Source organism: Sturnus vulgaris, chromosome 27, assembly GCF_052056855.1.
Source record: "Sturnus vulgaris isolate bStuVul1 chromosome 27, bStuVul1.hap1, whole genome shotgun sequence".
NCBI lineage: Eukaryota > Metazoa > Chordata > Aves > Passeriformes > Sturnidae > Sturnus > Sturnus vulgaris.
In genome coordinates this window covers 2491000-2506559 of record NC_142269.1, presented here as the reverse complement: position 1 = coordinate 2506559, position 15560 = coordinate 2491000, and the positions used below count along the sequence as shown (strand labels likewise).

The following is a 15560-nucleotide window of genomic DNA, read 5'->3' as shown; positions in this document are numbered from 1 at the left end:
ACTAAAGAAGGCTTAAGTCGAACTTTGATGCTCATAGGAGGACTGGGATGGCCACAGTCATCACTGAGAACTGTCAGGAAGTGGCAGAAGCTCCATGAACTTCATGATGACCAAATCCATTAAACTCTGCCTCCCAGAACACTCTGGCTCACCACACAGGGGTGGGAATAACTGATTGCAACAACGCTGAAGTCAAAGGAAATGTATATTTATAAGCTTGGTCCATGCACACTTAAACACGCAGCAGCAGAATTTGGAGATTAAATATTTCTGGGAACTTTAGGAATGAAAACAGCAGCGTTGTGACCTAGCAAGTTTGCCAAGAACTTCTAGGATTATTTGGAAATAGGAAAACAATAAAGGTATTAAAAGCACTAAACTCTACCAATTAGAGGTCTTTAAGCAATTAAGAGTTTATTACACAGAGTTCTCTAATAGGCTTTAGAACAACAAAATTAATTGTTTGATGTTATGTTCCTCACAAAAGCCTGACCACTAATAACTATCATGGGGGCCTGACATGAAGGCCAATCTGCCAATTCATTCTTAAACAAAATACTTAGAGATCTGTGGACTGCCTTTCCTACAGATCCTGCACTGAGTCCCATAATCCTAGAGCCCCTGCACTTGTGTTATCTCCTGTCCTCCTGATATGACCCCGTTGTCTTTGCTTCTCCAACGACCTTTGATAGAAATACATAAAAATACACTCATAAAAGACCTAACAGTATTCCCACTAGAAAAACACGTGCAGCAGGTCAACATAACGTTTCACAAGGAAGCAGGAAGTTGGCCTTAATCCCCGCTTTTATTTTATCAAAAGAAGCAGCTGTTGATGCTCCAGTTAAAAAGCCATTCTGAGAGCTAACAAAGTAATAATCCCATGTTTGTGAAGTTCCCAACAATAGCCCTAAGGTGAATGTAGCCATACAGATTTCTTGATGATTCTATGGTGATTACGTTCACTTGAAGTCTGTGGCATTTATGTTCAGGGGTAATTTTTATACAGTAACAGCCTGGGAGGAAGGAGACAAGCACTGTATTATTATGGAAACCCACACAATTTAGCAGAGGAACAGCTCATTTTGGTGCTCTGCTTGGAAAACAGCACTTGCAGAGGGTGAAGCTATTTGTACCTGGAGCCAGCAGGACACTGCCAGGAAGGTGCAATGCTCAATCCCTAAACACACACGTGCTCTGGGTAGGCTCAAGCTTCCCCTTCTCTGCTAAGAGGAGATTGTTTTCTCTTTTGTCTGGAACACAGTCATACTTCAAGTAAGGACAAAGGAGAATAAAAGCACGACTGCTCTCAGAGAAAGACTGCACTGACAGACAGCTTATGACTCACTCTGAGTCGAGAGAAACTCACTACTCTCAAACAATAACAATCCTCATCAGGTAACGCTGCAGCAACAGAATACCAACTAACATATTTTGTAACTATGACTTTTCAGTCAACATTTGAATTTACTTTTCTGGGAAAAAGATTTCTCCAGCAATACTTTTTATTTATGTGTTGACATTTAACACCTATTTAAAACAAGATCAGAAACACTGCAGAAAAAATGCAATCGCTTACTAGGAGAAGGCCAAAACTCAGTTCTCTCCTCAACATGAAAATGTGATGACCTTGAAATTCAGGAAATTTAATTTTGAACCAGGCTTTGCCATTTTGCATAACCTCGTTTCTAATTCTAGATTAATGATACAGACTGAATTCCCAAAGGACACTTCCATTCTCCATGTACAATGTCATTATTATCCAGCCTTGGAGAAAAATGATAGCCAAAGTTAGAAATGCTATCATCTCACTTTCTTCAATTCACCCATGGTGCTTTTACTGTCTTCTGTGTTGCTCATAACAGTTAAAATTATTGTTTTGGTTTTAAATATTACTAGTAGCTGCCTCCATCAACAACCATGTGAACAGGTATTAAAGCTTGAAATAAAATGTGGTACAGTTTTTCACGAGCTAGTCTTGCTAAATTGCCTTGAAAGAAACTTCGGGGCACTTCCCACAGCTGGAATCATAGAATGGCCAAGACTGGAATGGACCTTAAAGTTCACCCGGTGCCACCCCTGCCATGGCAGGGACACCTCCCACTGTCTCAGGCTGTCCCAGTGTCCAGCCTGGCCTTGGGCACTGCCAGGGATCCAGGGGCAGCCACAGCTGCTCTGGGCACCCTGTGCCAGACCTCACTACCCTCACAGAGAACAATTTCTTCCTCATGTCTAAACAAACCTACTCTCTGTCACTGAAGCCATTCCTCCTTGTGCAGTCTGTCACTCCAGGTCCTTGTAAATCATCTCTCCATCTTTCCTGCAGGCTCCTTTTAGGTGTTGAAAGGCTGCTATAAGGTCACCCTGGAGTCCTCTGTTTTCTGAACAATCCCAACTCCCCCAGCCTTTCCTCACAGCACAGCTGCTCCATCCCTATGATCATATTGGTGCCTCCTCTGGACTCACTCCAACAGCTCCAGTCCTTCCTGTGCTGAATCAACAAACGTCACTGTGCCAGGACCCACCATTCTGATTCTGCCCCAAACCACCACATGACTGATATGCAGAGAGTTTCTTGAGTCTTGGCTGTGACAGGGAGCATCCAAAAACCTGCCACTCAAAATCACACCAGCCCCGTACTGGATGTTTTGCTTGAGGCTCCCGTCAATCTGAAGTTACTTTTGAAGATTAATTGGTACAACAGAAAATGAAAACAAAAAATGGGCAATGTATGAACTCATAAAATGTTATAGCACTCGTCTATTCCAAGAGATTAAAGGAAACCGTAATTACTTCTTAATTTTTAAAGAATCAAAAATACATCTTAAAATACAGACCTAATTAAGGAGCAGCTGTAAGCCTGATCTGCAATAAGTCTCAATAATATTTAATATGAAACTGGAGTTCAATCCATTGGCAAGCACTGGAGATTTTCTCAGAACATGAAGTATTTTGGGTTTTATATAAAAAAAACCCTTGAAAAATTAAAACACCTAAGTACATTTTTACAGAATGCAGTGTCAATATTACACATTGCATTTACAAAAAAGAATCAATATTTTAATTAGCAGTTAGAATGAACTCAATAAATAACACGAAAGCCACATTTTGTTTTACTACATCCATTCTCTTTCCTTTCCTACCTCCAGTAGGAAAAGTGAATGATCAAACACTAGTATGTGAAAGCTTTTACAACGTTTTCTCTAATACAATCAGGTTAAGAATTGGTAAAACTGAGAAAGACAGTGCCCTTGTTCCAATTTCAGGTGATCACACACATTAACAATAAAACAACAGAAGGCAACTGCAAATCTATTTAAACAAATCATGCCTGCAAAGAACACATGGGATTGTCGGAAGAAAAGGTTCTCCTACCTTGATATCTTTAGGTAAGTTAAATCTCTAGCAAAAAGTGTCCTCCTCCATTCACTGCAAGTCCTGAAAGACATAAAGAAACAAAACAGAATTGAGTAGCATCTTCTCAGCACCCTCTGTGCCCCATCCTGTCCATAAACAGAACTACAATAATCCCATCCCAGGAATAAACCCACAACTTTTCCAGAGTATTACTGCGTAAGCACCAGGCAGACCTCACTCTTCATCTTCACACTTAAAAAGTGAATGTTCCTGCTTTTAAATTGCTGTTAATCAATACTAACTTTGGTCACTTGTCTCTTCCTTCTCACCACTTTTCAAATGGGAGAAGAAAAGCAGACATACTGCCCTTTGACACTCATCATATAGTACATCATTTAACAAGTGTATTTCCCTTCATCTTATCAAGTTCTCCTGCTAAAATCCTACAACCTGCCCACTGCGTTTTTTTAAAAAACTCAATCCTTACATAAATGTAACTCCCAAGAGGGATCCAGCACTAAATCAAGGGTTCAGTACTTGGCCCTTCGCTCTGTCATCATGTACTTAGAATATGAAGTTCATCAACGAAAAGCCACAAGAAATTTATCTTGCCACTTACTGAAAAGGATGAGAGCAGCTATTTTATTTCCCAGCCTGTATTTGATTTGTGCTGACGATATTGTATTACAGCCTTCACCAATCTATTGTTTTAGAAATCTCATTTGAGAACCAGCAAGTCGAAGGAAATACAGACACATCTCATTTGTCAGCCAACAAACAAAAATAATCTAAGTAAATGGAGGCCACCTTGTATTTGCAAGTTTAAAGTGTAGTAGAATAAGTGTTCAACTGCATCAGTCAGGTTTTTTCTTCTCCTGCAAGAGGATACCGAGAAGTAATTGACAGCTTTACTTGGGATTCATGGTGCTCCCAGAACCGTAACACTGACTTCTCCTATGGTCTTAGATTAAGAGTTTTGTATGTAAAACTGTAAGACGTTCCATAAATTAATCAAAAGCCCTACTTTATTTCTCAGGGCTGCCAATACCCTCCCTGCTTTCAATTTCTCATTTCTCTGGAAAAACAACTAAAGAGGCAGGAACCAGCACAGCCCTTCCATGGGAGCAGAGAGGTTTCGTCCAGCCAAGCAGGGGAAGCCCCGAAGGCAGCGCATCCCGCAGCACGAACGGGGATCCCCGTGACAGGAGCAATGTCCCACAGCCTCTGCCTGAGAGCCCGGCTCCCACACAGCCCTGACCCCCCAGCTGCACTCTGCTGCTCTGCGAGAGCGTGTTCCTGCTTCAAGAGCCCTTCCTGGCTTGTGTACGCTGCCTGTGCCTCAGATCACCTGAATGCCCAAGCACTTGGCCTTTGGCAGAAACTGGTCAGAAAGACTCGGCCACACATTTCTCAGTGTCTAATCACATGGAGCACAAGACCAGCACAGAACCTAAACCCAAACAGGTTCAGATCAAGCAAGACTTCTATTAGATATTACTTCACCTGATTTAAGTCCCTAGACGGGGAGTTTTCATAAGGGCATGGAGTGACAGGACAAGGAGAGAATGGCCTTAAGCTGAGGGAGGGCAGGGTTAGATGAGATATTGGGCAGAGATCGTTCCCTGTGAGGGTGGGCAGGCCCTGGCATAGGGTGCCCAGAGCTGATGTGGCTGCCCCATCCCTGCAAATGTCCACGGCCAGGTTGGACAGGGTTCAGACACAGCCACCTGGGACTGTGGAAGGTATCCCTGCGTATGGTAGGGCGTGGAACTGGATGAATTTTAAGGTCCATTTAATCTCAAAACATTATGAGATTCTATGATTCTAAAGAAACTCTATTCCTTAGAACCTAAATAGACAAAAGAAAAAACAGATCTCAAAATATACATTCGGCATTCTCCACAATTCTTTCAAACAGTCCAAATCTGGGTACTTGCAAACACCTCAGGTGAGTGAGTAATTTTTTCTTTCAAAAGCAGCAATGTTACTATTTTTGGAAAACGGAAAACATCCATGGAATAACTAAAAATAACTCCTTATAAATGTTTCAGTTTGCTGCCATCTATCTTCTTAATACAGCTCTTAATGTGATAACCTGCAAAAAAAGGGCAGGACTGACCTGTGCTGTGTGAGCTGCAGACAAGCACTTATAACCCATCATCTGCATTCCATGAGCAGATCCAATGAATCTGCTTTGCACTGAGCTTTTAAACAGCAGAGCTTTCATCTGCTCACAGGATTACATTAGAAATCTTTATGTGAATGCAGCAGATACTAGTGGGTTGTCAATAAAAACTGAATGTCATTAAAGTGCTTTTATTCTTTAAATGCCTTTAACCTCTAATTATATTTGTAAAATCTGCTATTGAACTGTATGAGAGTTATAAATTCTGACATGTTGTACCACAACAAATACATTTAGAGACTTGTATACAAACAGCTTCGGTGGAAGAGAATCACTTTTAGAATCATTCCTTCTCGATTAAACATACAATTCACCAACTGGCATGTTTCAATCAGAAGCAACATTCAGACAGAGTTTCAGATGATAATGGTAAGTTTGGAGGGTGAAAACCTCTGGCCTGTGACAGTGGTAATATTTAAATTAAATATTTAAATATTTTTTAAAAAAATTTATTATAAAACTACTCATTTTCTTTTTATTCTATCAGCATTGTTTTTCCAAGTACTGTTGGACCTGGCAGGGAGAAGGGAAACAGTGCAACATCTTAACTCTCCCCTCCCAAACCAGTAACTGACTGGTTACCACTTTGTTCTGCCGATTGCCTTCCCAGGCACAAGATGGGTGTTGGGTAACACAGTCCCTCTGCCGGGCACTTTCCTGCCAACTGCTGCAGTCCTCAGACTCCTGCTGCCTCTGCCCATGATGCCAATCGCTGCCAAGTGGGATTTTTGTCCATAAAATCCAGCTAGGCATTGCCAGCTATCGACTCCAAATTGCCATCCAGGTTTGTAAATGTAAGACATGACCATGGAATAGGAATATTCCCGAGTTCCACCATAAAGACAATAATATAATGAATGCTTTTTGCCAACAGGGTCGGGCAGTTTATGTCAGGAACAACATAAACAGAAAGAAAACACACAGAGAGTGTCACAAGGCCCTCCTGTGATACAGAACAGCAGGAAAACACACTTCGCCCATGGATCCTTTCACTGACTTTGCAACCAACTGCTGATTCCTTTTCTTCTGAACAATCCTCAGCCCAGAACAGAATCAATTCAATTATACATTTCTTCCAGCATATTTACTGTTCCAAGGCATGCGTCACTTCATTCACATCCCTATAACAGAAATTATCCCATTTAAACAGTTTTCAATAATTCTCTGTGTTAGGAACCTTTTCACTGCTTCAGACAATTTCTGAATGAAGCCATCATGGACAGAGCTGCTCAGACAGTTGAGAATGAACAGACATTATGTAATTTCCAGAATAAGAGAACAAAGAAATGCTATTAAAAAGTACAAGTTGGTAATCATGTTACAAAGCCAAGTAAGCAAACACTTAAAAACTACACACTCAGGAGAGGAGGTAGTTAAGTAACTCAGACACAAACTAGTCATCCTGCAGACCCAAATCATTTCTTGCTTATGTACCTCTGGTAGGTAATAACCACCGAGTTCTGCTGAAGAATGTGTTAAAAACAACTGAAGCGTAAAACAGCAAAAAGCTGCACATTCGCCAGCCCTCTAACATCCTTCACATCCATGTTCAAATATTTCTTAAAAAGAGCTTTCATTATATTCTATTAAACCCATAAGTATATGGCACGCAAATTAACTCAATTTTTAAATACCGTAGTGCATGAACGCAACAACAACAAAAAAAAAGAGTAGGAAATCAAAGCCAGCTGAGTGACTGCCCAAGAGAAGGGCTCCTACCTAATGTAGGAATTACTGAAACAGGCAAGAATGGTTTATGAAAAAAAAAAAATCCCAATACTTTCAACACTTTCAGCTGTCAGAATTAAGCACCTTCCTGTCACTCTAATACAGAAAATTGCCTATATAAGGAATGAATACTTTCAGGTACAGCAACACTCACTGTAGCTGCAATATTTTCCTGACAGGCTGAAATCCATGAAGAAATAAAGATTTAAAGCTTTAAGATTTGAGGCAGAAACCAGAAAACCTGCCATCCACAGCAACTTGACCGCATAGTCTGAAATCATACCAGAATGTCTGATTTCACAGCAACAAGTTTGAGAAGTCTCTTGAGATATCTTGAGCCACCCATGAATAGAACCATCCTATATTTGAAAATACTGAACATCAGTACTGAGAAACATCCAAATAAAAGGCTGAAGTAAGACTAGTTTTCTATTCATCTTAGAGTGAACAAAGGAACCTTTTTTCCCCTCAATCCAAGCAAGCAGGTAAAAATTCACAGCAATTTTGCAAAGCTAATTGAATCTGAAGCCTCTGGACCAAACATAGCACAGGTCACATGTATCCTGATCTCAACAGTTTAATTATATTTTCCCAGCGAAATTAGCAACTTACTCATACTTTTATCAACAGAACATTAATACACAGACATTAAACACAATGACCATCTGTCTTTGAAAACCAAAACTACCCAAATGATCAGAACACGCTGCTCAACCAGTCCTGCTGGAAAGCAAGGGCTCTGAAACGGTCTCGTGAATAGGGACTTCCATCTTTAAATGAGGTTATTTTTCCAGTTTTGGCTGTCAGATGCACCAGCTGGCATTCATCTGATAAACCAAGTAAGCTTGGATGGTATTCTAAAATCAAATCAAATCACAGTTTAAATTCTTTGCACATATATACATGTTGGAAACAAAATACATACTGACTAAAAATAATCTTGGTTCCAGTTCTAACTTGCCTAAATTAATTTTTAAGCAACATGTGTTTTAATGATGTCTGTCACATAAATCAAAGATCAGGGAAACAACAACATTTTTTAAATGACTGTCATGTAACTATGACTGACCTAATTTTACTGGGGACTAATATGGAAAACAAATCTTGTGTTTCCATCTTGACAAAGAGTCTGTCTTCTTAACCTCATATTCTCTAATTAAAAGATTTGAATCATATGTTACCATACATAATGACTGCACTTACACAGCTCATTACACGGGAACATAGACCATTGATAAATCAAGAATTCCACAAATAAAACCATACAATATAACACTCCAGTCCAAAATTAGATATGTCTTGGCTGATTTTCAATAATATTAAACAAGCATCCAACTCTACCATCTTTTAAGTTGGCAACAGTTTCTTCATGATCATCACTCTAAATAACTATGGGAAAGCATCCAGACCTGAATGGAGTTATGAAAAAAAATCAGAAAACTGACCATGCTTTAAATTAAGATTTTTTGCTTATCATATGTGCCTTAAAAAAAACCCCACCCAGTGTGTTAATGTGTGGATGACATCCACATTCTGCCCTTAACAACTCAGACTCCTGTTTTATATGAAAATTGTAAGACGTTCCCATTTTATTCTCTGCTCACAGGTAGTTCCAACCTATTCATGTAGGATCACATTTTTCAGCATCTTGATCTTGTTTATCAAAATTTACAAACTTAGCTATTTCCCACCTTTTCCCCAGCAATCTGGGGCAGGAGCTGTTACCGTTTTGTTGTTACGGTACCTGGTGGTCCCTCGCCCTCACCCCTCTCCTGTCTTCACACTCGAATTACCATCCTATGTTCAGTAACTGAATACAACCGGCCTGTTCACCCTCCCTCCTCTATCTCACATCAGTCGTTGTTTGCTGAACCAGCTGGTTTGGGTCCTGCACTCCCCATGCCCATGCGTGGTGCGTTATGATCAGGATGCACCAAGAAAAATATTTTCCTTCCAGAGTAATTCAAGGCTAAAGGACTTACTGTAATTTTCTGACCTCTAACAGATGTCAGCAAATACCCATACAAGAAGACTTAATGGTCCAGAGACACCAAGACACTGAAAGGACAGCTAACACACCAGGCCTTTGGAACATCCCACACCTTTTCCCATCCTCTCAATGCTGCTGTAAGCTTTGCCAGGGATTTCAATAAGAACCAAACAGAAAATTCTGACAATGCTGCTCAAATATATGCAACCCAACCTGGTCTAGTGGACTAAATATGATGTAGTGGAAAGCTGTCCTGCCCGTGGCAGGAAGTTGGGATGAGATGAGCTTTAAGGTCCCCTTCGACCCAAACCATCCTGGGATTCTAACCATTTTAAGGATGAAATTGCTGAAATTCAGGAGTGTCATTTACAGCACAGCTTTATCCCACGTGTCATGTTTACATCTCTGTGTCCACACCCCACCATCACTGCTAATGCTGGGTCAGACAGGTAAAGAAAGTCTGAGAAGCAGCTGGAAGAGCCAGAGCCTGCTAGAAATGGCTCCAGAAAGGACTAATAGAGATTCCCTCTTCTCCCTGCTGTCTTCTTGGTTTATTTTAATTTTTACTAGAAACTGAGCTCATTTTTCACAAGCTTGTCTCATTTAACTTTTCTCTGAAAGGACATGTGCATAGGACCTGTTCCACAGGGAACTTCTGTTGCTCCAACCTGAGGAGGTATCTCAATAGCTGTCACTGTGCTGCTTTAGCTCAGAACCCTCTGAGGAGATAAAATAACCCTGAAGATATAAAAAAATCTACTTCAAAGCTCCTTAATCAGCTTCCACAGAACACACTAGGACCGTCAAAATCTTTTCTTTGTTCCTTCAGAAAGTGCAACCAGAACTCAAGTACTCAAACACTACTCTTCTTCCCAGTCTGTTTTCCTCTTTGTAAGTACACCATGTGAAAGCAACCTGGAAATATGTGAAGATAAAAACACTTGCTAGGAGAGAGAAGTAAGTGCACATAGGGGAAGAAACTGGAAGTGAGATTGAAGAGGGAGAGAAATGAACCTTTAGAGGAGTGAGAGGGTAAAAGAGCGGTATTGGGCTTTTTTTAACAGAAGTATTTCAGGTATGTTGAACACTTTATTTGAATTAATTTGTTTTCATATTGCCAGAGGACAGAATTATTTACAGTTGAATGAAACAAAAGTAACATCCTACTGACAGCTTTCCCAGGGAGAAGTACATCTCCTTATAAAGAGTCCATCAAACATACTTTATAGCTGCAGTTCTCTTTCAAACATATTCAGCAAAATCAAAACTGTTAAGGTTTAACATACACAAACAACTTGGGCTTTGGGTTAAAACAAGAGCAAAGACAGAAAGAAAGAACATACCTTACAAAGAATTTTGCATCTGTGAATCCACACTTACAGTAAAAGAACAATCCCTTTTTTCATGTTTTCAAAAGTCTGCTAACACTGCAGACCAGCTCTTAGATTTGGAGTGAAATGCAGCAAAGATAAGAGGCTTTAAGTGAGAGCATTTCGCCTGTCATTTATTTGATAGCTGGCCAACTGTTCCATGCAGGAAAATTTGGACTCGCAGAAGTGGATATTCTGCTTTAAGTCACTTCTTCAAGCCTTCCAACAAGGGAGCACACAGTTGAGTAGCTACTTGAAAGACAGGGCTTATTTATACACCTTTTATCTTTCATGATGTATATAAGTAATATTTAACATAGGCCTGACTACTTCAGACAGTGTTTTTAAACTATGACTTATAAATGAAGCCATTGTATGAGTACATTTGAAATTACAGCACATAGAAGGCTTCAAAAGAATTCAGTGTTGTAAACACAAGCTCCACTCCTCATACTGTCCTCCTCAGCTAACAGCAATCAGGAGTTTCTGGTTTCATCCCACAACCGGGAGCAAAAATGGAGATATATAGAGTTACGGTTCTGGCAAAAACAACTGTGCTTCCTCAGCCTGATGCAAGTGGGAACTGAAAGCCCAGTGAGATTCTTTTCAACGGGAGAAACCAGCTAGCCTTAAGGCAAGCTGTTAGGGGTTCACAAAGGGAATCACAAAGTCCACAAGGCCTAGAGGAGATAAACAGTGGCAGGCAGAAAACATTCACAGTGAGAGACACAGAGTAAGCTGAGCACTTCCCAAATGTAAGATGGAGTTACTTTCAATGTGAATCCTGAGAAATACATTACCATGGCTTAAGAAGTCGGCTTTGAATACCAAGTACCCTCTTAACTGAACCCAATTGTAAACCAAAATATTGTATCGGCTTCAGGAGCCTTGCCTTTGGCTCCGAAGTGCCTTAGTCACTTCAGCTGGCTGGTGCAAGAGCTTTGGAAAAACTGGACCTGCAATTTGCTTTGCCGTGGTCAGTGTATCACACACCCCCTCCTGCCTCCTTTTCTGCATGGTCCTTTCTCTGGTTTCACAGAGAGCCAAGTGAAGATGGGTGGTGATTATGCTGCAGTTCCAGTGCTTTTCTGAGTCCCTTCAGCAGCAGAATGCTTGGGGACATTGTTCTCTTTCATTCTGGGAAAGGAAATGCTCTGTCCCTGACTCATGGATTGAGTCAAAGAGTATCAGAAAGTGTGTACCAAAGTCAGTGATAACACAGCAGAGCTAAATACTGCAGTGTTGGTTTGGGGTTTTGGACAAAGCCTTTACACCATTTTTAGCTTCAATAAAACTTTGGCAGTGAGGGGTGAGATTTCTCCATAGAAGTGCAGAATTACAAAAACAAATTGATTTTTTAAATCTTATCCACAGTCTGTCCTACGGAGGAAATCTAAATGCCTCCTAGAGATGGAAAGAGAGGGAATATTTTTTCCTCTACATTTGGAATGTAAATGATTGCAACTGGCATGTATAATTATCAATAGCTTATGTCATCATCTACGGAGGCAAATCCCAAATCCTATCCATTTCTTGGCATTGAAGAGCGTGCACAACCAAGGAAAACAAGAAGAAACAACAAAAATACCTGGCTTGCTTTCCTTCTGAAGCACACAGTATCAGAGTACTTGAACTGAAGAAATAATCAACACTCGCTCACACTTGTTGTCTCTCTAAAGCCATTGAGCAGATTTGCTCGTGAGAGTAGCGTGACCCAAGCCTTACACTTATTTACTGCTCCTTTCTGCTGTGGCACCACCACTAACCCTTACAGTATTCTAAGAGTCTCTGTCTGGAAGGAGGATTGGCACACAAGTGTTGTTACCAGCGCTGCAAAGATTTTCTCTGTAGAGCAGAATTTCACATTCCACAGCAGTAACTGCATTCTATATCCAATATTCATACATACATATATATATATATACACACACCCCCCACTTCAACACAAACTCATTCCAGAGCTCGAGGAATTCAAGGCTTGAGGAACCCTTTTGGTTACAGTCCCAGTTCTTTGGTCTCAGCCTTAAACAGCAACCCATTCTCTCCTTTGCTGTACCTAACATAGTCAAAATGCCTGATTCACCTTTATTATACTCTGGAATGATGTCTATTAAGAAACAATGGTCTGAAATCTGCTCAGGCAAGTTCTGCAGAAAAACATTTCTCACATCAAGATGCGTTACAGCAAATACAGTAATCGCCTGGCTGTATTACCACCCGTATCAAAAAGGCTTTTTTCTTTAGCAAGAATGAGCCTGAAATGTGAAAAATAGTTAAATGTTCAGAGTCTTGCAGCTAGATTGGATTATCTTGAATCTAAATTGAGTATGGATAGCACGTTTTCCAAAGTTTATTGCTCTTAGAGACAAATAATGCAAACGATACTGCAGAAACCACTCCAGAATAGTCTTAACACAAATCCAAAAAAAGGCATATTTTTCTCAACTACCAGAGAGAGCTTTTATGCTCTATGAACACACACAAGGAAAGCAAAGGAGGAAAATCTCTGCTCTTGGCTTTTGGGCCCTTGCTATTAAAGCAATATTCATAATCCCCACTGCCCAGCTGTGTGATACATTCATTTAACTTGTTAGCCTCTAAAGATCACAAGACCCATGATCAAATCCCTCCTTAATACACGACTGAAGCAACTCCCCAGCTCAGCGACACCTCCCAGGAAAGGAGCCAAGGCAAGAAGATGAATATGGACACTGAAGAACACAGGAAAAGTGGCATGACCTCACTTCCAGCAAGGATTTAAAGGGCATCATGCTGAGAGACAAACATGGTATGTACGTATATTCCACTTGAAATCCGTGCTTCATTCACTCTTTTCCAAGAACTGGTTTCAAAACGCATCTCCTTCTTCACTGCTCAGTTCCTCTGTACACTATCATTCCTTTTCTACCTAAGTCATACCCTATTTAAGTTTTCCCCAGCTCTAAAATATCTTCTACAAAATGAGCTGACCAAACCTCAGGCTGCAGTACGTGGCCCTTCCAAAAAACTCCACAATAGCTCCAAAATGCTTTCTGTTATTCACTATTTCTTTCCTATTAATCCCCAACAATTCTCATTGAGATTTGTTTACATTTTAAAGATGCCAAGATCTGAGCTGATGTTTCCATGGCTCTACTAGTCATAACCCAAGATTCTCTATGAAGCAGTAACAATCAGCTAGGAATCATAAATTTCTGTAACTTGGATTTGTTTTTCCAGCACATGCAGCACTTATATTTGTTGTATTTCATTCCAATTTATTAATCAGAAATTAAGGATTAGGACCCTTCTGCAGCCCTCCAGCCATCCTTTGCTTCTACTCTACTAAGTCTCTATCATCTCCAGTCGTCTCCATGTTTGAGCCCATTAATTAGCACAGTCCTACAGAGCCTGGTGCCAAATTCCACAGGTGACATCCCTCTGCCATGGCAGCTGACCATTTATTTCTATCCCTATTTCCATCTTAGCCCATTACTGCCCATGACAAGACTCTCTCATGCTGTGCCCATTGAGTTTTCTAAAATGTCTTTTCTGAAAAACTTTGGATGAAATTTTGCTGAAAAGTGAATTATATCAACTGGATCTTCTCTCTACTCCACGATTTGCTGGTGCCCTCACCAGAACATGGTGGGGTTCAGAAAGCAGCAATTTCTTTTACAAAGCCTACAGCAACTTTTTTCTGTATTTATTCAAATGCCATCTAAGGAGCATGAAGGGTGATTTCATTCAGGATGACACAATACAAACATGGAGGTATCACAAGGTGATCCATCTTCCTAAACTCACAAGCCAGATTAATGGTTTGCATTTGCAGGGATAATTTTCCATTTCCCCAGAAGAAACTGATAAATACAACAGCATATCTCAGGCTTTTAGCACTTGGCTATAAAAGGCAAAACACAGGTTATCCACCCAAAATCCTGTTCACAGGATGTCCTAATGGCTGCTCCCAGTGACTGTGCTGCAAATTTAACCAAATTCCCATTAACCAAATTTTTTAAAGCAGCACTAGTTAACGTAATGCAATGAAGTGCTATGACTTCAGCTAATTATAACTGATATCTCAGGCCCTGCTATCATTACAAGAATGGGGGTCTTAATTTTAAAATTTAAAAAATATCAATTAAGAAGTTTAAAATCTAGCTCCATCAGGAGACATTCAAATACTCACACAGCTCCTTTGCTTATCCTCAGCATTATTCGACCCTAGTAAATGCACTACATTCCCTCTTTAACACCCAAAGCAAGCGAGATGCTCCTCACTGACAGAGTGTGCAGCCATGGTGGTGCCTGCCATGCCTCAGACACCATCTGCAGTGGAAACAACTCAGAGCTTTGAGGGACAACACAACGCTCCGAGCACTGCCAGAGCTATGTGGAAATGAGATTCTCACATGGCACTGATGGGTGCATGAGCAACTTGATTTTTTTTCAAGAAAACCAACTAAAAAATTTAACTCGCATCACATTCCACTTAAACACAAATGCAGAATTTTTCTAAATTAATTAAGCATTGAACTTCACACAAAACAACTGAAAAGGAACAAAAGTGACTCTTAGGAAAATTTCTTGGTTTAGTTTATTTACAAGTCATTTTCTATTAACCAAACCACTGAGCCACTACAACGTTCCTCCATAACAACTGATATAGATCTCAAAAATTCCCTTAAGGTGAAACTATTAAAATAATATGGGAAAACATAGGAAAGCTGATGACTAAGAAATAATTTCTCTTCTCTATAAAGCCCAGGCAATTAAGATTATAGTAAATGGAGCTTGCAGGAAAAAACCAAATATCTTCCTTCTCCCAGCAAGCTCATTCTGAAGAGCTGATAGCATGTGTTTGCCTTTGGCTTTCCGGGTATAGGAAGTCCATTTCCTCCACTGCTCCCACAACCCATTACGGGAGATATTCACAGAGCAGCAATAA

The 15560-nt window shown here is 40.3% G+C and overlaps 1 protein-coding gene across 7 annotated transcripts in view; it reads right to left on the bottom strand.

Annotated features, from left to right (window-relative positions):
- Nucleotides 1-15560, bottom strand: part of TANC2 (tetratricopeptide repeat, ankyrin repeat and coiled-coil containing 2) — a 165359-nt gene that overhangs the window by 133449 nt on the left and 16350 nt on the right. For all 7 annotated transcript variants that reach the window (XM_088179585.1, XM_088179584.1, XM_088179590.1 and 4 more), the window contains exon 2: nt 3376-3438. The gene's annotated coding sequence lies outside the window, so the exon portion shown is untranslated. The remainder of the gene's footprint in view (nt 1-3375; nt 3439-15560) is intronic.